Source organism: Talpa occidentalis, unplaced genomic scaffold (genome assembly GCF_014898055.3).
Source record: "Talpa occidentalis isolate TD23 unplaced genomic scaffold, MPIMG_talOcc4v2.1 talOcc4.5, whole genome shotgun sequence".
In the NCBI taxonomy this organism is placed as follows: domain Eukaryota; kingdom Metazoa; phylum Chordata; class Mammalia; order Eulipotyphla; family Talpidae; genus Talpa; species Talpa occidentalis.
In genome coordinates this window covers 83,682,072-83,704,070 of record NW_023604861.1, presented here as the reverse complement: position 1 = coordinate 83,704,070, position 21,999 = coordinate 83,682,072, and the positions used below count along the sequence as shown (strand labels likewise).

General features: G+C 37.9%; 1 protein-coding gene across 4 annotated transcripts in view; it reads left to right on the top strand.

The window, feature by feature from the left end:
• The window catches only part of EXOC6B (exocyst complex component 6B), a 586,102-nt gene that overhangs the window by 478,669 nt on the left and 85,434 nt on the right, over positions 1-21,999 (top strand). The gene's annotated exons all lie outside the window — the stretch shown is intronic.

The window sequence follows — 21,999 nt, the reverse complement described above, 5'->3', positions numbered from 1 at the left end:
CAATACATGATATTATGTATGTTTTCTTCTTCATTTTAGCCATTCTGGTAGTTGCATACTGCCATCTCCTTGTGAGTTTGTTTTGTATCCTCTAATACTAATGATTTGAGCAACCTGTTCATATGTTCATCATTTTGATATCTTCTTTTGTAAAGTGATAGTTCAAGTATTTCCTTAATTTTCTATTGGAGTTCCTTTATTTTCAGGTTCTACTATCAAGATTATACCCATCCCACGGTTATCAAATACACTGGGAAATGTACTCTCATTTTCTTTGTTAAAAAGAATTTGTATAAAATTAGTATTACTTCTTCATTCAATGTTATGAAGATTTCATCAGTGAAATCATATGAACCAGGAAATTTCTATCTGGGAAACTTCCTGTAGACTCAATCTATTAATACATAAGTGACTCATCAGATCTTCTCTTTATTCTTCTTTTTATGTTGGTTTTGGGTTCATTATGTTTTTTTTGGGAATTTGTCTGTTTCATCTAAAATTCCTAATGCATTGGCATAAAGTTGTTTGTAATATTCTTTCATTATATTTTTTATATCTAAGATTTGTATTTATGTGCCCTTCTTCATTTCTAATATAATCTTTCCTTCTATTTTTATCATTGTTGACAGGGGTTTATAATATTTATAGTCTTTTTAACCATTTTTTACTTTGTTGATTGTATTTGACATTTGTAGTCTACGCCTCTGATTCAGCCATGAGCAGCAATAGCAGGAACATGCTATTATTTTTTAACTTGCTGAAATAAATACCTAGATCCATCTTTTTTCTTCTTTTCTGATGTATACATTTAGAGCAATAAATTTCTCTTGAGGCACAGCTATAGCCATATTTTTATTAGCATTCATCTCAAAATATTTTCTAATTTCCATTTTTATTTCTCCTTTGATACATGCATTATTTAATAGGTTATTATTTTCCATTTTTGGATATCCTGACTCTCTTATTTGATTTCTCTGTGGTCAGAGTATATATAAAATAGACTGGCTTCTAGTTCTGGGAACTTTCTGTGGCCTAAGGGTTAATTCTCAGTGCTATCACTACCAAGGCTGGAGTTCAAGTCCTGGCCAGGGAGCTAACCCACATATGGTGCAGCAGACCTCTCCTGTCTTGCTCACTGCGCCCCTTAACATTGTATTTCAGTTAGTCTGCCTGCTCTGCTCCTCTCTCTGTCTCTAGTGAATCCTTTCACTGCCCCCCACCCCTGCACCTCTGGCCTACACCCCAGTTCTTTTACACACACAAAAAGAATGGCTTCTAGTTCTTTTGAAAATGTTGGGGTTTGTCATTTAACTCAGCATATGGTCAGTTTTGTTAAATGTTCTAAATGCTTTTTTTAAATGTGTATTGTCTGGAATTATTGACTACATAGTTTACTTTTAGATATCAAGCCAAGTTTGTTAATCACAATAGATAAAATCTATATTTTGCCTAATTTTTATTTTGTTATTGTTCTAATAGTTCTGTTATTGTCAGTTATTGAGAGAGATATGCAACTTTCCTGTTATGATTCCGAATTAGTTTATTTCTCCTTTTTCATGTCCATTTTTTCTTTTCAAGTTGAAGCTAGGTACATTAAATTTAAGATTTTTGCATCATCCTGTAGATTGATCCTTTTACCATAATGTTTTGCCCCTCTACATTGAATGCTTCTTGCTTCAAAGCTTACTTTGATTGATATTAGTATAGCAGCATTAGCTTTTTGGGGTCTTGGGGGGGGCTAGTGATTGCGTGGTATGTTTTTTCATCAATTTAATATTCAATTTTTCAAAACTTATGTTTAATATATGCTCTTATTAATGATATGTAGTATTTATTTGTTCCAACAAATTATGTTTTTTAATTTTTTAATTTGCACTTATATTACCAATAAGTTGGGATTTATGTGTACCATTACACTTTTTGTTTTCTATTTATGCCCTTTCTTTTGTTTTTTGCCCTTTTTTGCCTTTAAAAAAATCATATTTTATTATACTACTTTTTTTCCTTATTAGTTTGTTTGTTACAAAGCCTTATAGTGATTGTCCTAAACACTACAGCAAGCATCATTAGAGTCTACTGTAACTTAGCAAGTTCCCCAAATGCTAGAACCTTCGACTACTTAAATCCAATTTACTCCATGTCTACCTTTTTATTTATTTATTTATTTTTCTAAGATTTATTTTATTTATACAAGAACCGGGGTATAGGCCAGATGGGCAGGAGGGTGAGAGGATTCACCAGAGACAGAGCGGGGAACAGAACAGGCAGAATGACCAAAACACACTGCTGAGGGGAGCAGCCGGTGAGGCAGAAGAGGTGTGCCTGCCACACCATGTGGTTTGCTTCGTGGCCAGCAGGGATCAAAGCGGTGCTGAGAGGCTGTGGACAGCTTCACAGCACTGCGCTCAACCGCCTCGCCACCAGGGAGGCCCCCATTTCTACCTTTTATCATTACATTTATAAACTTGAACTTTACAGATATTTAAATCCAAAAAAAATGGTATTATAAATACTGATAATATTTACCTGTTTATACATTTATCCTTTTTTTCTTTTCACATTCTTTTAAATATTTCTCTTAGTATAGGTCTGCTGCTGACAAATTATCTCAGTTTTTGCTTATCTTGAAATGTCTTTTTTTTTTTTACCTTCACTGCTGAAGGATATTTTCACTGATTACTGAATTTTAAGTTGCCAGTTCATTTCTGTTAGCATTTCACTGATGTAGTTCCATTGTTTACTTATTTCCACCACCTTTTTTTGGTGAAGTCAGGTGTCAGTCTTACTATCCTTTGACAATTTATCTTTGGTCTTGATAGTTTTACTCCAATGTGCCTTTGGTTGTTTCCTTTATGATTTTCCTCCTTTAAAATCCTTTTGAGGGCCTCCCTCGTGGCTCAAGGTGTTAAGGCGCAACCTACGAAGCTGTCTATAGCCGCTGCAGCATGAGTTCCATCCCTGGCCAGGGAGCTACCCAAATGGTGCAGCAGCCCTCTCCTGTCTCCCCACTGCTCCCCTCAGCAGTGTATTTCAGTCAATCTGCCTGTTCTGTTCCCCACTCTGTCTTTGGTGAATCTTCTCACCCCCACTCCTCTGGTCTGTACCCCAGCTCTTGTATGCATAAATAAATAAATCTTTAAAAATAAATAAAATAAAATCCTTTTGAATCTGTGACTTGATGTCTTTCCTCAGTTTAAGAAATTTGTATCTATCATCTCTTCAAATATTCCTCCACCCCCATTCCCTAGTCCTTGCTTTTTGAGACTCTACATAAGCATATTTTGACTCTTTTCACTATACCCTGTTATGTTCTTTTGTGTGTGGCTGGGGGCGCGGGGGACCCTCGCCGGCGGCCAGGGAACGAACTGGCATTGCAGAGGCTGCGGGAAGCCTCTCAGCCCAGCACTCAACTGCTGCGCCACCAGGGGAGGCCTTCTATCTTTTTTTTAATGATAATTTTCCATCATTCTTCTGTTCTATCTTTTTGCCTCAAATTTAGATATTTAGTGAAATCTAGATATCACCAGTATTCCAATTTACTATTCCCCTCTTCATCTGTATGCAATCTATTCTGAAGCACATGTACTATAGTCTTCATTTAGTTATTATGTTTTTCAGTGCTAGAATTCCCCTATAACATTTTGATTGTGTGGTAAAATTCTGCATTGTGTCCACTATTTAATTGTACATGTTATTTCACAGTTATTTTAAAGTTCATTTCTGATTTTGTTCACTTGTAAGACTTTTTCTTTAAAATTCTATTTTTTTAAATTTTTCATTGAAGTGACATTGTACCACAATATGTAGTTTCCAAGTATGCACCATTATAAATCAACATATTTATATATTGTCTGTTTTTCTCTTACTCCTATTCTTGGCAAGTTTAAGTTTTTCCTGAATCTCAGCAATTGTGCATGAAAAATTTCAGTCACCCTTGTTGTTGGTATTCTCTTCCAGAGATTCATCTTTTCTTTGGTAGGTATTAAGAGGAAAATCACTACAATCCATTCAGGAACTTCTCAGTCTTATTACTGGGATATAGTTTTTGTAAGATTCTGTCTATACTTTATTCATTTCCACTATTATATTACCCATGTGTGCTGACTGAGAACTTAAAGCACTTTAGTAAAGCCCTACTTAGGTGGAACCCAAAATCTTAATTTTTGTTTTCTAAAGGTCTACAGAGAATTCTCTGCTTTTAAGTGATTTTGGCTTAACTTCTCAGCCCCTTGCCTCCTGCCACTTAATTCAAACATATGCTGGAAGACTCACTTTTCTGTCCCTCTCTTCTCTCTGCAGAGAAATTACTGGAATTCTTTCCACCTTAGTAGATCAAACTCCAGTTTTTGTCTCCCCAACTCTGTGAGTTTTCCCAAAGTCCTCCTGGCTTCTCTGTCTCTCCTTTAGCCCCAAGAATCTGATATGAAAAGTTTGGGGGTTCATCTCAAAGAATTTCTCTTCCAGGTCTTATCCTCTTAAGTCCTGGATGCCTCAGCAGTCTCTGATGCTTTTAAAGAAATAATTTTTAAAAAATTGTTTCTGGCTTTTCTTACTGTTCTTGGCACAACCATTGGTCTGCTATAAATTACTACATCATTCTCAAAACCCTGTTTGTAGATTTAAAATAGAAGTTCTTACAGATGCTATTATCATCTTTAATATTTAGAAGTCTTCGAGATCTAGACTAAATATCTCTGAAGTATTGTTTAATTTTAACTTCTGCTGTTTTTTGGGGGGTTATTATCAGTGTTTTTTTTTTTAATACCCATCTTGGTGCAAAGGAAATGGTCATTTCTTCTTACTTAATTCTAACATCTGTTTTTCTTAGTGCACTTTACTAGAAAATAGGTTATTGAGTCAAGGAATGTAAAAAAGAGGAAAAACAGTGAGTTACCATGGTTGAAAATATCTCAGTTAATTTATGAAGTAGTCATAGGTGATGCTGACAATAGAGAGTTCCCAAAACAGAATATGTGAATGAACATGAATAGGCGGGAAATCAGAAATAAATGTCAACAATAACTCAAATATGTTATTTGTATCTATTTCATAAGTAAAATGCTTTGCTTTAATATTTTTTTAACTATGGAAAAAGAAAGTGACTAAATAGAACTAGAATGATAGGAAGGCCTTAATAAAGACCAGAAGTTGTAATGACCAAAAGCATATATAGACTAAATATTTGATACTTGAGTGCTATGAGGCAAATGAAAAAATGTATTTTAGTAATCATTACTTGGTTCCGTAGAACAAGTTCTTGTTGTTAATGTTGTCACTATTGTTGTTGTTGATGATGATGATATTGCACCTCAGTCATCTTACTATTTCTGTACATAGTATCTTTAGAAGAGTTATTTGTACCTATTCTTTTAGTTCACTAATGTTGAACTAATGTTGGTCCAAAAGTGGAGGATAATTCCGTTGGTCATCATAACTTTGAAAGGAATAAAAAATCGCCTGCAGCTTAGAGTTGTTTTTATTATATACAAAAAGTAATTCTTTAGCGTTTGTTCCCATATATAAATGACCAAGATCCAAATTTTCAAAGCCACCTGGTTCTTTATCCAGACCATTTTGATTTTAATCTTAAAAATATGTTACATAATGCCTGAAAGATCTAAAATGTGATTTTGTAATTCCAGAAAGTTTGGCAGAAGAATAGTTACTTAAAGGAATAGATCTTAACATTGGTAAATAGGCCTATGACCAGAGGATGCTTCGCTTCTGAGACTATTCAGTCTCTGTTCTAGCTCCAGTTCAACGCTGTTTGGGTATAAAACAGGGAGAGAGGGCGTCAGGAAGAAATAGTGATGGGAAAGATGTGATGATTGAAAATGATGGGAAAGATGTGATGATTGAAAATGAAACGTCCTTTTTGTGTTTTGTGTTATGGAGCAGATATTAATGTGACTGTCCTACAAATACAAAGTGGCTCTGGTTCTGCCTTTAATTTTAGTAGTGTTTTGAATCCAGTTCATTTGATATATTCTGAGGCTTACTTTGGAACAAATCCAGGGTGCTGGGTTCCTCCTACCTACCCTCATTCCGCAACTTTAATTCCCTAGAGCTAAGCTTGAACCCCAGAGACCTGAGAGCATTAAAATACAAATTGCTTGGTTATTCACCTTATGGCAGATGACTTGCAAAGTCACAATGCATTTCATTTGTATCTCAATTATGCTAGTATTTTCATAAATACCATCTTTTAATCTTAAGCATAATAGTGTGAGATGTAATTATTCTACTTACAGTGATGAGGAAACAGATATTCAGGGTAACTTGAACAATATCATACTGCTATGAAGTAGCAAATCCTACATTTGGGTTCTAGTGTTCTGACTTTAAGTTCATTGCCCTTTTTTGGACCTGAAAGGATGTCAATAAATTCCTGGTCAATTGTTGACTGAGAATGAACAATTCCCCTAAAATCGAATACAGACTTCGAATAATTTCTTTGCTTTGTTTTAACACTTGCCACCTCCTTTTGAATGCCAGATAAGGGCAATGATCAATTTGATTGTTGCCATTTAATAAGTGGGAAAGTTGAGACCAAATAAACTTTATTGAAGGCATCAACTTACAATTGTCATTCTACCTTTCTCATTAAAGAAAGCTGAGATGCATGAAGGTTGTGACCTTGCTTAAAGATCAGAATGTTTCTGTGGTGAATAGAGTCTAATATGATGTCTTGTATCTTGGGATCCTCGTAATGATAGGGATTTCTGGTGAATGTGAAATAAGGGAGGAAGGAGCTATCATTCCTGCTCCCTTAAAATGGCATGTTCTGCCCAGAAAAGTAATTTTTTCCAATGCAGCAGCATTTATTAAATAAACATTTAGGATGAGCTAGGTATTGTGGGGAGTATAATGTAAATAAGCCAAAGTTCCTATCTTCGAAAGATGACAATTTAATAGAAAAAAAGTGTGTCGTTATGATTATTCATATAGTTCTGAGTTAATTAAGTTTGGGAAATGATTTTCCATTTACAAATAACTACTTTCTAATTGCTATCAACATCCATGTCTTAGTAGCTTTTCATCTGTGTTGCATAGCAGCCATAGGTTCTATTGTGCTCCCTTGGGTGTGATTTTGCACTGTGATAGTAGAAATTGGGGGATGGAGAAGGTGGAAGGCTAAACTTCAACTACCTACCCAGATGATAGGTCCCTGGGTATCTTAAATTTGCCTAAGCAGTTTTAATATTATATGTCTTCTATATTGTATTTCTTCATTAAATTCATTTGTGGGAAGAAAGCAGGCTGTGCAACTTAAAGTTTACATTACTGGATTATGCAACAGTAGCATAACATCCAAGCTTTTATGATGGGGTACTTGACCAAATGCTTTGTTATCCTGTAGCCATCTGAAATTAACTGCCTTATTTGTGAAGCAGTATTGACATAAAGTGTGGTTAAGTTTTGAAAGTGAAAAAAATTTTATACCACCCACCTGTTTGCCAAGAAAAGCATCCTCTAAAGAGAAAGTAAATGAACATTATAGATATTGTCATTTCATCTTGTCATAATGGATCCCTCAGTTAGATCTGGCTGTCAGAAAGCAGAGGTAGCTCAGCTAGGTGTTGATCTAAGTGCCAGAAAAGATTTCTCTTGAGCAACCCCATGCAACTAAGGATTGTTTCATGGGGATTAAATGGCTAAGAATGAAATATGCTAGTGGAGTCTATACTTATTTTTTGGTCTCTTCAAGTTTACTTACAACATGAGCAATAGTATGAGCAATTGAGTCATTTAGATCACTTGGGAAAAAATGAAAGAAATAAAACAAAATGAACAATAAACAGGCTGTGTGAAATGGAAAATAAGATTTCCATGCAGGATGAGTGGTGAGTTATACAGAAAACAGTCTTGAGCAAAAGCTTTTGGGGTGCTTGTTTTGGGTTTGGCTTTTAAGTGGGAAAATGAGTCAGTTGGTCCTACAGAACATTTCATAAAACTTGACATTTTGTCATGTGATAAAAAATAGGCAGGAGGGGATGAGAAAAATCACCTCTGAAATGACTCTTCTCATTGATGTTACTTCAGCTTTTTCCAGCCTATCAGATAGGAAAAAGAGCCCTTGTCTACAAAAGACATCTCCCTCTCTGATAGTTTCCTGTGCTATTCCTACTCACTGAAAGAGGAGAAGGAAACCAACATTTGTCCCAGTTGTCTTCAATGTAGAATCAAACTTCCACTATTGTGATCACTTGAGAATGAAACACAAGATCACTTTTGAGTCAGTTTTGCTTCTAGCAGTAGCCATCAACTGGGTATCTAGAAACTCCTATAAGACTCCACCCTAAAAGGCAAGGCCTTCCCTATGAGCCAGTCATCTTATTTAGATGGCTGTTGGCACTAAACCTCCCAAAACTCAGAAGTCAGGAGCCATAGCTCTCCTTCCCTTTCCTACCCTCTCCTTTCCCATCCCCCATCTGTACTTCCTTCATAGCTATTAAGTGCTCTCTCTGGAATGTTTGAAGGTGAGGATTTAGGTCTGGGCAACCTGTTAAAAATATGAATTGTTACCATGAACTCTGAGTGGCCTTTCAGCTTTGCTGACAGAAATTTACTCCATGTAGACCCAAAAAAAAAAAAAAATTAAGCAGGTAAGGTCATTTGGAGTTGAAACAAGCATGCAGTCGGTGTGTTTGAAAATGAAATTATAATTAACCTGCTGATGGCTGTGAGGTGTTACCTTGAACTCTCTGTGGCCTCTTGGCACAGCGGCTGAACTTGCTTTATTGAATACCCAGAGACCTGAACAGGTGAAATCAGGATATGTCCGGGGCCAATTGTACTTTTAGAAAGAAGATTATGTCTCCTTTAGTGCCAATTGTAAGAGAGTTGAGGATTAATTGAGCAGCACTAATAAGAAAATAAAAATGAATTTTGACCATCCATGTCTATGTGAAACATAAAATTTGTTAAAACTGCTGAAGAAAATGACTTTACTTGCCCACTTGTGAATTGATTTCTGAAGTGATGAGAGGTTACCAGACCTGATAGTGGACTAGGAAGATGACTGTAATTAAGAAATCATATATCATCTACATGTTTAGGACAACATTGTAATTACCAGCTGAGAGCTATGAAGTGTTGCTTGAACTCCAAGTGATCTGTTGACACATGGTTTGGACAACTTTATGGAACTATTCAAAATGACATAGGTAAAACTGTACAGCAATAAGGTAGCATTGTTAATGATGAGGAAGAATGGTGTGGTCTTTTAGGATATAGAGTGAAGCGGTCTAAGATAAAATTTAACTCCCTCTTATTTGTAAAATATTGTAAAGTATATAGCTTACTGCCTTCTATAATCAACAAAATTTGAAAAATGGTGCTGCAGTTACCAAGTATATACTAAGTCAAGGGAATACCATAAACAATTGATTTATTGACAGACCCAGTCTTGAGCCTCACCTTGTCACTGCTTTAAACTGGCAAGAAATCCATTTTCTCCCTTGTCACACCAAATAAAAAAAGAACTGCATTATCTGTTGCCTTCATCTTCATATCCCCTCCCTTTAATTATGTAATATCATTCCATGGTAAAGTTAGATTTTATAAAAGCAAAAATGCTGGGATCGTCCTTGTTTTGGCTGAGAGCATCTATCATTAGACTAAACAAAGTGTTTAGTTCACTTTATGCTTTTGACAAGCTGGCTAAAGTGAATGCTCTTGTTGGTTTAATAAACAAAGAATAATAAGCCAACATGGGTTTTATTACTAGGTGGAATTACCTCATTCATAGAATTAGAATGATCTTATTCACATTTCTGCCTAATTTAAGCATTAAATGTACATGTAACACTGAGGTCTTCCTATTTCAAAAAGTTTCAGTTAAGACATATTCTTGGCCTTTCCAGCTCCTCCTTTAGTAGCAATCTGTAATATACTCTTATATTTCTTATATTTCAACAAAATTTGAACTCTTAAATGATGAATAAAGGTCACATCTAAAGTTAATATCATTTCACTTAGTGATTATGGTTCAACATTGCTAATAAACCAGAATCTGTGTCTTCTTGAAAGAAAATGCTTTGTGTTTGCCCAATGTATTTCACTTTAATCAAAGGCACACACTTGAAAATGAATTAAACCGTCTACAACAGTTGTGGGTGTGATTATATCAGCTCAGTGTCTACTGAGAGTGACTGCCTAGTCCTTTAGATTTTTATGAACTTCCATGTAAGTTAGAATACCTGCCTAAATGTGTAGAGCCTCAGGTAATATGATTTCCCTTGCTTTCCTCAGCAGTCTGAAAAGTGTTCTCCAGTTCTCAGAGACCACATGTTTCTAGCCCACAGTTAGAAGCATCATACTTTGTAGGTACTACTCCTCCAGACTAGGATGCTCACACATTCCTGGCCTCAGTTGTTTCTCAATTCCTGTCTGCCTGTGACCAAGTGCTGTTGTCCTGTGTCAAGTGTCAGGCACTGGCCAGCCCAGCCTTGAATAGGTGTTGCTAGCTGCTGTAGTGCTACCTTGAAGCCTTCTCTTCTCATTCCATTCCAATCCCTGAACTCTTATTACATTAATTTTCTACAGTATACATACTGGTGGCAGATCACATCAAAATTTACACAAGTATCCATGTTAACAACAGCTTGAAACAGGAGCCCCATGACTGCTGCTACCTTAGGAGGGGAACGGGTTTAAAGGCCAGGGGTGCAAGCAGTCTGCAGGCCAGCTCCGAACTCCGGCAGCATCAGCCCAAGTGAAGCCGGCTCTAGCTGTGGCCTCCCTGAGTCCACCACCACCAAGACCACCTGTAGGGTAAGGTAAAAAGTATCAGGCTTTTCTGCCCTCCCGCCATCAGGATAGATGATGGATCTGCGGTCCTGAATGCATGCCTGATGGTGGACACCTGGAGTAGGGTGTGGGCATAGGTAGATGGGATTCACCTGGGCTGAGACTGGGCTTTTAAGGACGGTGCCATGGGGACGCCAGCAGAAGCCAAGAATGAACAGAAGCCGAGAGCAAAGAAGCAGAGAGAATGCTGGAGAGCCGAGAAAGAGTGAAGACTTGCTGAGGACTGGGAGGCCTGCCAGCCTCCCGGCCCCCCAGCACCCTTGCCTGCTGTGTACCGGGTAAATCCCAATAAAAGCCTGCAAAAAACCACTGAGGACTCTGACTCCTCCTTTACCCGGTCTGCTGGATCCTAGAAAACCTGCACCGTGTCCAGTCCTGACCCTACACCACCTAACCTCACTGTAGGTCGGGTCTGGATGTCCAGGCCAGGTTTCACTTTTGAAACCATTAAAGATCATAAAATGGACCAACCTGACTGGAGCTTCACAAGCACCAATCAGACAGTTGAAATTGTAAACATTCCAATCAGGCTTTAAGGGCAGGGCATTTAAGTCAAGACTCCAGAGAACTGGGATATTCAGATTCATTGGTACTTTTTCTGAAAAGAACTTCGCAGACAGATGTGTTGGGGAGACTTGTCCAGACCTCCTGATAAGAAATTTGAGACCTTCCTAGACCTCGAAGACCTTCACATCTCAGCTCCACTTCATACTGCACAGGCTTCTACCTCTGGCCCTGCCTCTGATGTCACTTACTGATGGGCTCTGTTGGCCTGTGCCCATTCGCTTGTGCCTGGTGTCTCTAAAAGAGCTATCTGCAGTTATGTCACCAGCTCTCAAAGAGCTGTAACACTAGTGCCTGTACTCCAGCACTGTCAGCACTGCTGACCTATGACCAAGCACTGTTATCCTGTGTCAGGTGTCAAGCACTGGCCACCCCAGCCTTTGAATAGGTGTTGCTAGCTGCTGTAGTGCCACTTTAGCAGCACTGCTTGTGGGCATCTCTGGTGGCCACCATGAATTGGATTTTGGTCCACTGCTTGCTGGTGTGCTGCAGGCTCCAGGCTCTCGCCAAAGGGATGGGGCTACCTGGTATGAGCAGCCTTTGGTTTAGACTGCAGGACACTGTAGACATGGTCTGGGTTAGAATGGCCGGCCATTTGTGGCCTTAAAAATGTTTTCTTTTCCCAATTATCTTTGTTAAGATACCCTGTGTTGTTGTTGCACCCAAAGCCTGTGTGGTGTCCTGCAGTTGTGAGTACACAAGCAGTGACCTGTTCCCCTGCCTCAGCATTGTTTAAGTTAGATCTTTTTTAAGCTTTTATATATCGCTTCTTGGCCTTTTAGCTAAGATCAAGTGTATTTTAAGCTTTTATCATACCTATTTTTCTCATTTATTTTACCTACTTTCACAGTGTCCCCTCTGCTTTTGTATGGTGCACAACCCTCCTGTCCCTGCAATTGCTGCCAAAGTAACCTTTCCAAAAACACAAATTTGATTGATCATTTTTTGGCTTAAAACTATTCAGGATCTATTCATCATCTCCAAGCATGTTGGAAAAAAAGACTTGCATAATATTAATACCTTCTCAGGTCAGCCCTGACTGCCTTTCCAACTCTATCATCTACTGTGCATTTAGTATATCCACACAAAATTTGTTGGTACACAAACACAACATAGCAAAGTTTCTTTCTTTTGGTTAGGCATTTATACCTCTGGCAAACATTTACTCAACTTTCAAAAATCAGGTCAGATGTTTGTTTCCTCCCCTGGGAAACTTTCCCTAACTCCTAGGGCAGGGACTGGCCTGCCCTCTGCATGTCCTTAACACCTTACACAAAGCCCTGTTACAGCATCATATTATAGTCTATTTGTATTCCTGGTGTCTCATCTGCTAACTGGAAACTATTTAAGATAGAGACAATTGTCTTATACATTATTATATCCTTATCTCAGTTGCTAGCACATAGCAGCTGTTCAATAAATGTCAAGTGAATGAATGAATAAACAAAGGAACCTTTTTAAAAAAATAGAATTAAAAGAAAGCTAAAAATTTTCCAATGAGAGAGATGCTTAGAAATTAAAGTATTTGATGCCTATCAATATCCTACTTATACATCAATTTATGAACTATTACAAAGTAGCCAATATACATACCCTCTGTGTATTTCAGCAGAGAATCCAGTCCTTTGGAATGTGTCTTGATCAGTAATACCTTAATTTGAGAAAGTCTTCAAGTTTGAAGGAAAGTGATTACTGTCATTCTTGATTTCACTTAGACTCCGAAGCAGATCAGATACGTTTAAGTATAATTTGACTATAACTAGGAGGGTAGTCTTCAGTCTCATCTTTTACCTTCTCTTTAATGCAATGTGCATTTCAGAAAATGAGTACTTTTCCTTAGTGTTTTATAATATTTTTTTCCAGGATCTTAATGGAAAGAAACTAATATTTTTAACTGCCTTGTAATTTTTCTCTAGTAGCACCCAAACAAAGACCAGTTCTGTCCAAAATTTGAATAAAAGAAAATGCAACTGATATTTTACTGAGGGCCAGCCATGGTGATCCCAGGTCAGGTAGATCCTTGTCTACCCTTCCCCACCAAATCTGAAAGCATGAACTCTTAAAATTTGATCTTCTATTTCTTTTTCTATCAGTGAGATTTACTTGTCCTACTCCTCTGGGTGCTCTAAGCAGGTTACAGAAGCAGTTTAGAAATAAATAGTGAGGACTACCATTTTATGGAAAGTAGAACAAGTCATGCCAAGGTCCCATAGTTTGTGAGATGATGTTGGGTAAGTTCAGGTACAGGTCAGCGCAGTGGTGAGGAAAGCACCCAGGTATCTCTGACAGGCAGCTGCCTATGCTAAACACCCAAATCCTTTGCAGTTTAACTTGTGCCAGTGATCCCAAGGATTTTCTGAATGAATTACCATAATTGGATTTAATTCAAGTAGGGATGTTTCCTGTATACACCAAACAGGCTATGTACTGTAATTTTTTTTTTTTTTTTTTTTTTTGCCTAGATAACAGAAGGGAAGAAACCCAACAGGAAATACAAATTAGAAAAGTTGATGAGCTAAGTCCTGCAAACATTGGGCAGCTATCCAAAGTGAACTCCTAGTGACCCCCTGGCACCTTGGCTCACCTCACTGTACTTCACAGCCAGAAACATACCAGGTGGATTCACTTTCTTACCTCCCTGATAAGGCAACAGGACCCTGCCACACCTAGACTCACATCCAGTCTCCTTTCCTGCTTCCCCTGACCTCAGGTCTGATAAAAATCCAGATTGATAATGCTATTGAGGTACAGGCTATAAACCATATCAGTATGTACGTAAGTGGAGGGAGGGGAAAAGAGGAGGAAAAAGCAAAAAGGCCAAATGGAGAGTTCAGCTTCACCTCTAAGTGACCTTGGCAGAATGTGGAGTGGAAGGGATATTGCCAGGAACTTGCAGCCTTTTTTTGAGCATTTGTTTTGACTTGGCTTTGCTACAGAGCAACTATGGGGGATTGGGGCAAAAAATAGGTCATTGTGAACTGCAGGTGCGGTTTTGATCTTGAACTGTAATCTATTGTGGTATATATGCAAACCCAAAAGAGTATTTATCAAGATGAAAATGAGCTTTTCCCTTAGATACACAGGCCACTTTATATTTATATTAAACACCAACATCATGGTTTTTTTCCCAAAAATGGAAGATTAGAGAGGAGTTCTCTCCCACTCCCCCTTATTACTCTGTACCCCTTTCCTTCCTCCCTCTCCTCCCCTCCATCCCTCTCTTTCTCCTTCAGTCTCTCTAGCTCTCTCCCTACCGCTTTCTCTTGCTCTCTCTTCAGCCCCTCCTTCAATAGACCATCCGTCTCTGTTGTGGAAAACCTCATTGGACAAATTAACTCTGACTCTCAAGACACCCTCCTCAGGAGATACTGATTAATACAGGCATACTTACTCAAGGATTCAGTAACAGCCACGATATTCAGGAAGCTGGAATTTTAAATGTTCCTCACAAGTAGTCAGAGCATTCACCATGATCTTTGCCCACTTAAACTCTTGAGAGAATGCAGACCAGTATGCAGAAAGAACATATCCCAGCAAATGAAAGGGAGTTTTAAAACCCTGCGTTTGGCCTCAATCATGTCACTTAATCCCTCCCACCATCTGTTTCTTCATGTTCTGAACATAATAGGAAACATGTCAAAGCACCTGGCTGCTAGAATGATAGGCACTGTCTCTGGACTGAGAGAAAATCTGGAGAGTATTGCTCCAGCAATTTTGTACTTGAGAGCTGCTGAAAAACGTTGCTTGGTGTGTCGATTTCTTCCTTTCAGACTATTCCATAAAAGGGCAGAGGTTGAAATTACATCAAGAAGAATAAAGACTAGCTTAGAAATGCCCTGCCACCTATTTGTCTAGGGAAGGAACCATTTGGGTGAGGCTCAATGCAAAGGAAACTCAGTTTCATTTTCTGATCTTTGTGAATTTTGAAGATTAATAACTGGAGGAAAATATTTGTCTGCTACTCATACATTTTAGGTGAAGTTGGATTAGCTGAAAGAAAGTGTTAAGAAACACAATCATCTAAGAAAAGCAGGGTTTTTTTTTTTTTTTAAATGCTTTCAACAGCAATGTATGATGTTTTCTGGATCATGTGGGCAGTAAGGGAGGAGAGTTGGGATGGATGGCAGATGGACTCCCCTTGAGGATTCTTCAAACTTTGTGATTTGATAGGTCAGCAAAGTTCAAACTTTTAGTCTTTCATTCTGAACTCTTTTTACTATTTGGAGGAGAGTGATACGTACCATCATTTCTATCCATTAATGAAATGAGACTTAGAGTGGACAGATATCTTAGGACAACCTGTTGACCTTTGGGATTCCTGCCTTCTGGTTCACAATGAGGCCCCGTGAGACGACTACTACTGCTTCTAGGCTGCTCAGAATGAGTACCAACCACCATCACCTCAAGTACCCAAGAATTTTTTTCACCTAAGGATTTCAGTTACTGCCAACAGGAAGTCTCACTTTTCTGTGATCTCTGAAACCCTGCTTCCCAGAGGAGGCAATAATCCTGAGCTGCTACCAGCCACACCTCTGCAGTGCGAGGAGCCCGAACTACCCAAGCCTTGCTAGAGTAGTGACTTGTGGTGATGATGGGAAGACAGCGGGAGTTGAAGCACATCTGGAAGGTGGTTCCTGTCACCACCTCACATCCTGTGCTTGTTCAACCCTTTCTACTCCCAGATTATAATAGGGATGTCCCATACTCATCATGTGTGTCGAATTCACAAAAGAGTGGTTCACTTTGAAAAGTTCTCAATAAATGCTTCCTCATCCCTTTCATTTTGCCTAGCCATCCTCTGAATATTTCCTATGTGCTAGGTTAAAAGTAAGCAGTGTGCTCATACGTTATCTCAGGTAATTTTCCAAAGACTATGTGAGATAAAAATTATTGCTTGCATTCTACAGATAAGATAATGAAGTTCATGTCACTCTAAATGATTGAACCAGGAGTGGAACCCAGATCTGTCTGAACCCAAAGATACTTAATGGTTATGCCATTTTGCTTCCGCTCTCCAATGACCTTGCCTAGCACCAGTAGCTGAATGGCATGCCAATGTCTGAAGTAACAAGTGTTTGCTTAGATAGTCATAAACTCTGTGTTTTTCAGTTTCAGAGGGAGCATAAGTTCTTTACTTATGTTTAGAATTCCTAACATCCAATAGATGCATTTTTCCATACCTCAGAATAAATACAGTCAAGCTATTGGCCCTTGTGAAATCTAATTTTTTGTGTGAAATCTAAATATAAAAAATAATATAGTCCCACCACTTATGCTTGAAAATTGACACTTTTTGTTTCATCATACAAATTCTACAATTGGGAAGAAGAAATGTAATACAAAAGGAAAATAGTTAATTGAAAATAGAAACAAAACATTTTAAGATAACATTTTGTTTGATCTCCAGCCCTAGGCAGGACCATTCCTGCCATGAATGTGGTATTTATCCCTTCAGTTTATTTTTTTAAGCTTTTATGCCCATACACATATGAATATCAACACGTATGTAATGTTACTTTGTATATTTTCTAAATTCTTGACATAGATCGCACTATATCATTTTGTAAAATTATTTTCATGTTTTCTCCATGCCCACAGGAGATCTAACTTCTTTTTGTCTGTGATTTAATATCCCATTATAGTACCATGCCCCATTTTATTGTTCTTTCTCCTATTTACTAACTTTAAGTTGTTTCCATTTTTGTTCTTATTGCTACAAATAGCATTTCATGAAACATTCTTTTGCCACTTTCCTTGTACATATATATATATATTATGAGTGTTTCTTGAGAGTTTTTACTTAAAATTATACCTAGAGGTAAAATGATTAGCTCATTGAGTCAACTTGTCTTGATGTACATGAGATTTTCTTTTTTTTTTTTTTAAAGAAAAAGACAAAAAGAAATTTAATAACATGTATACCTTCTATATATATGTGAGAGACCCATATGGTTTCAGATAGGATTTTCAATAGCTTACCTAGAACAGAAGGACTTTGAGAGAAGGAAAGGTCAGTTAGGGAGCTGGGGAAGGCATGGTAGACAAAATTAGGCAGATTAAGTTCTGCTTTATCCATTAAAAAGAGATAAGGAGATTAGGTCTTCCCACAATACATTCTTACTGAGAGAGGTTTACATGTAAATATCTTTTTCAAAAGTAACCTCCACTCAACTCTCAGAGCCTCTGCTGTGAAATCAGCCTTTGCCCCAAAAGATATATTTTGTGTGGATTTTTGCTCCCCTACAAAAGAAGCCTATTTATAAGGAAGGACAAACACCTAGTTACAGGTCATTTGATCTTTGTCCTATGATCTTTGATCTTCTACTTGACTTATGAGGCCCCTTCTCTTTCCTTAAAGTGGAAAGAGGTTCCTATCCCATTCTTTAGCTCAAGCTCATTTTACCCTACTAGCTTCTGAATGCACATCATATAGATTTTGCATATGTATGTACATGAGATTTTCCTTTGGTGAGAAAGATGACCTCGAGTGAAACTAAGGTTTATATTTGCAGTGAGAGAAGAAGTGTAGGAACAGTGACCTGTCGAGTACAGAAATGAGAGACTTTGTGCCCCATGACTGTCTATAATATTGCTCCCACTCAACAGACAGAACATCAGTCTTCAACTCTATGGGCAGCAGAGATCTACATGATTTAGCTGATTATCTATGGCATCTGCTCCTTCACTGGTACACTATCCTTTTGATATACACTCAGGGATAGGGCCATTCCTTAATCAGAAAAAGGAAATAAAATGTGTTATGCCCAGCTTTCAGACATCAGCCAGCTCTGTGGTATTCTAAGCAAACTGCTCTCATTTCAGAATGCTTTATTGTGGTGCCTGCAGCAGAACCTGAAAGAGAATTTCCCTTTGTAGGAGTGGCTGAGCACAGCAAGGGGGCATTGTCTGAGCATACTGCTGTATGGATCCAGTCTTTATTTACTTTATTTAGTAGCTATGACTGTGGCTGTGACTTTATCTTCTTCTAGTTCATTTTCCAGCGTAATAGGATAAGACCACTCCTGCCATTATGATTGACCGTACAGTCAACAATGAGGCTTTTGGATTGCATTTATAGAATTACTTTATTCAGCCTCTCCTTCCAACCCCTTTGGGAAAGAATTGACAATTGATATTTCTCTTTTGGATTTCTCAGTGAATTCAGCATTCCTAGATTTGGTTTCTATTTGTTATTTGGCTTGTAAAACCCATTGCTTTGGGGGATAAGAATGGCTGGTGTCCAGCATAATAGTTTTTTGCTTACTAGTCTTCCAGTGATAGGAGGGAAAGGACAGCGTGGCTTGCCCAGTCCTATCTCCGTTGTTTTCATAGTCTCCTCCAAACACAGCAGTGCCCAACTCCCAAACAAACAAAGACTGAATATCACTTTTGACCGTGTAGCCTAGTCTCTCCCCAGCAGCCCATCATCAGTCATGGAAAGTTCAGGTGTATCAGAGGCAAAGCACTGCACAGCTGACCACTCTGGGGTGTGCAGGCTGAAGCTGGCACTCACTGCTGTCTTCCTTTTAGCCTACGCTGGAGCCTGTTATGTAGACTGCTCATCCTTAAGGACCAGTTCATTTCATAGGGCAAGTTTGTTCCATGGACAGCTACGTTTTCCTGCATCTTTGTGTCGTGAGGCTTTCATGGAATTTTCAACTTGATGTCAAATGTAAATTAGTCTCAATTCTAAATTATCTCCCAACTTTGGATCTTGTTTCAGAAGCAAGCTTCAATTTAGGAAACTTTATGCTTTATGCATCCATTTTCTCTCATATCACTGCAGCTTGCTTATTGTCTACACGTTTGTATTTTAAACATTAGTTGCCCAAGTTTCTGTAAGGCAGACCTTTTTCTTTTTCTTTTGTGAACTTCAATTCTAAATGCTTTTTTTGTCTTGTTGATTTGCAGTAAGTATATATTGAATTAATTCCACATGTATTTTGGGAGGTGAATTCAGAACTTGTGGGAGGTGGGAAAGATACAAGCAAAGTACATAATCAAAATCCCAGCCAGTATGCACCAGAAGCCTCTTTTACCTGTGCGTCCAAACTTAGTTTTAAATACTGCGCCAGAGTTAATATATATTACTTCATTCTGCACTTTTGCTGTGTGTATTTTATATTCAATATTCAGATAAAGATGGTATAATTTATATACCAGGACTTCCCCCATCTCACCACCACCGCGACCATCCAGGCCAATATTAAACTGTTTTGAATCTTATTTATGACTTTTAAGCTGCCTTTAATGTCAGGGAATACTATTGCCTAACTGAGTGAGTGTTGGGATTTTATAGAATTGGGAGGTTCAGGTAATCTATCCCTGCGCCGGGCATCTTCAACAAAGAACATAAGCTACTCTTTAACTTTGATTCTCTGCTACTAGATCCTTTAAGGCATTTACCTGAGAGTATATCTCGTTTTCCTTTGTGGACAGGAAAGGATTCCCAAGCAATGGAATTAAGTTGGCCTAGGAGATGAAAGTTCTTATTTTGCATTCATTTCTTTTGTCTTTGCAAAAACTATTACCAGGTTGAAGAAACCTTGTTTTCCTATCCATCAGATTATTATGTTCAGTATGCTACAGGGAAAGAATACTGACCTGATAATCAGATCTAGTCCCTATTCCTATATCTGCTAATAACTTGAGTTACTGCACAGGTCATCTAACCCGTCCTGTCGCTACACTGGAGACAGTTACCTATATGAAGCCCATATATATGACATTGCTTTTGATTTGAAGCATCACACTTTCAAAAAGGACAGAGATAAAGTGCATTTAGACGAAAAGAGTTAACCAGTTTATCAAGAGATCTGGAAACCTTATTAAAAGAACTGTGCCCCATTTCAACCTGGAAAAGAGAAGACTCAGGAGATTCAGGTATCCAGTTTCAAATATGTGAAGACCCAACTGTAAAGAATCATCAGTAGACTTCTGTTTTGCTAACTAGGACTCATGATTGGAAGTTAAAGGGAAGCAGATTGCCTCAATGTAAGAGGGGAAAAAAACTTGTCAACATTTACAGATCTAACAAATTGGAGCAGACTACATTTCCTATAACTTTAGGCATGAGAGCAGAAAACAGATTCACATTTATAAGGGATGTTTTATATTGGTAGCAAATTATACTAAATGACTCCCAAGACCCCTTCCAGAACTTGAGGTCTGTGATTTTGTGAGTAGACAAACTCAGACTCCTTCCAGCCTTCACGTCTATGACCCTAAATATCTACAAGTTTTAACAAACTTTTCTTAAAACCATTTAAGTATGAGAAAAATAGAATATGCATGTTGTTATATTACTTTCCAACCTGGCAGAACTTCTCAGTCTCTGATATGATCACAAGTTCCCTGGAGGGGGTGCTCCAAGCATGTTCTTCCTCTGCTTGTTCTCCCTCCCTCCAGCACATCTGCCACTTTTTCTTCTTTTTTTTCTTAGTGATTTTTGTATTCTTTGAATCTTTACAGGTGGTAGCAATTTTGCTTCATCTGACTTGATGGTATGAAATTCTAAATGGTTGGGGGTCATTTGGAGTGATTACTTTTTTCTTTGTATTTTGGGAGCCTGGGGGAGCGTGTTCAGAGCTGCTTAGTTTATAGTTGTTGTCAACATAAACTCTTTATTCATCTTCCCATCTCTGAAGAACAGAGGAGGTTCATGATATTACAGATGTCATGCAGCAGACACAGAGTTACAGAGAATTATTTTGTCTCCAAACTGGATAAATTTAGTGACTTTCATATTTCTACATCAGTGGTTTAGAAGAAAAAAATTCTATGGATTATCACCAGATAGAAAATAAGACTCCAATTTTGGTGAACAGTGTCTTTAATAGGAAATCTGTTGGAATATGCTCTTGCATGTGGGAATATCTTCACCTCACCATCCTCCCCCAATCCCCAAGGATTAAGTTACTGAGAATTGTAGCTATTACAAGGAAATTGCCAAGATCTTCTGTTCTCTTATCAAATTATCTAGATGGCTGAAAGTTTGGGGTTTTTTGTTGTTGTTGTTGTTGTTGTTGTTTTAACTTCCCTACTCTTCTTTCTGAAATTTGTTGGAACTCATGTTGTATATGAGGTTCTTTCCCAATACATTTTCTGGTTGTTCAAAATCCTGTCTAGATTATTGACCATGGGGCAGGAAAAAGGAATCTTTGAACTTGATCTGTGTGGCAACGTATTTTAAAACAATCTCTTCCAGCTTCACAGAGCTTGTTCATAATTGTCTTGTGTAAGCAAGATAGGACTTCTGCTTTCCTGCAGGCTAGCTCCAAAATGTGAATTTAAAAAAAAACACACAAAACAATTAGCATTCTTTCTTAACACCCTAATCAGGCTCAGCTTGCCCAGTTATAGTTGTAAAAGCCCAAAAGACTTCATGGTCACCATTCCCCTTAGACATGTACACACAATTCAAGTTCCCTTCATAGATCTATATTTCTATAATGTGTAATTAAACTGACTGCTTTATTAGCACATGTAAGTTTTATTATATATAAATTTGAAAGGGGAATTCAACCACTGATAACCTTCCAAGGCAAAGGAACCCAGTGGCATCTTAGGGTGACACTAGCTAGAGCTTAATTGTTGTCAAAAATGGGCTGATTAGAGCAATCA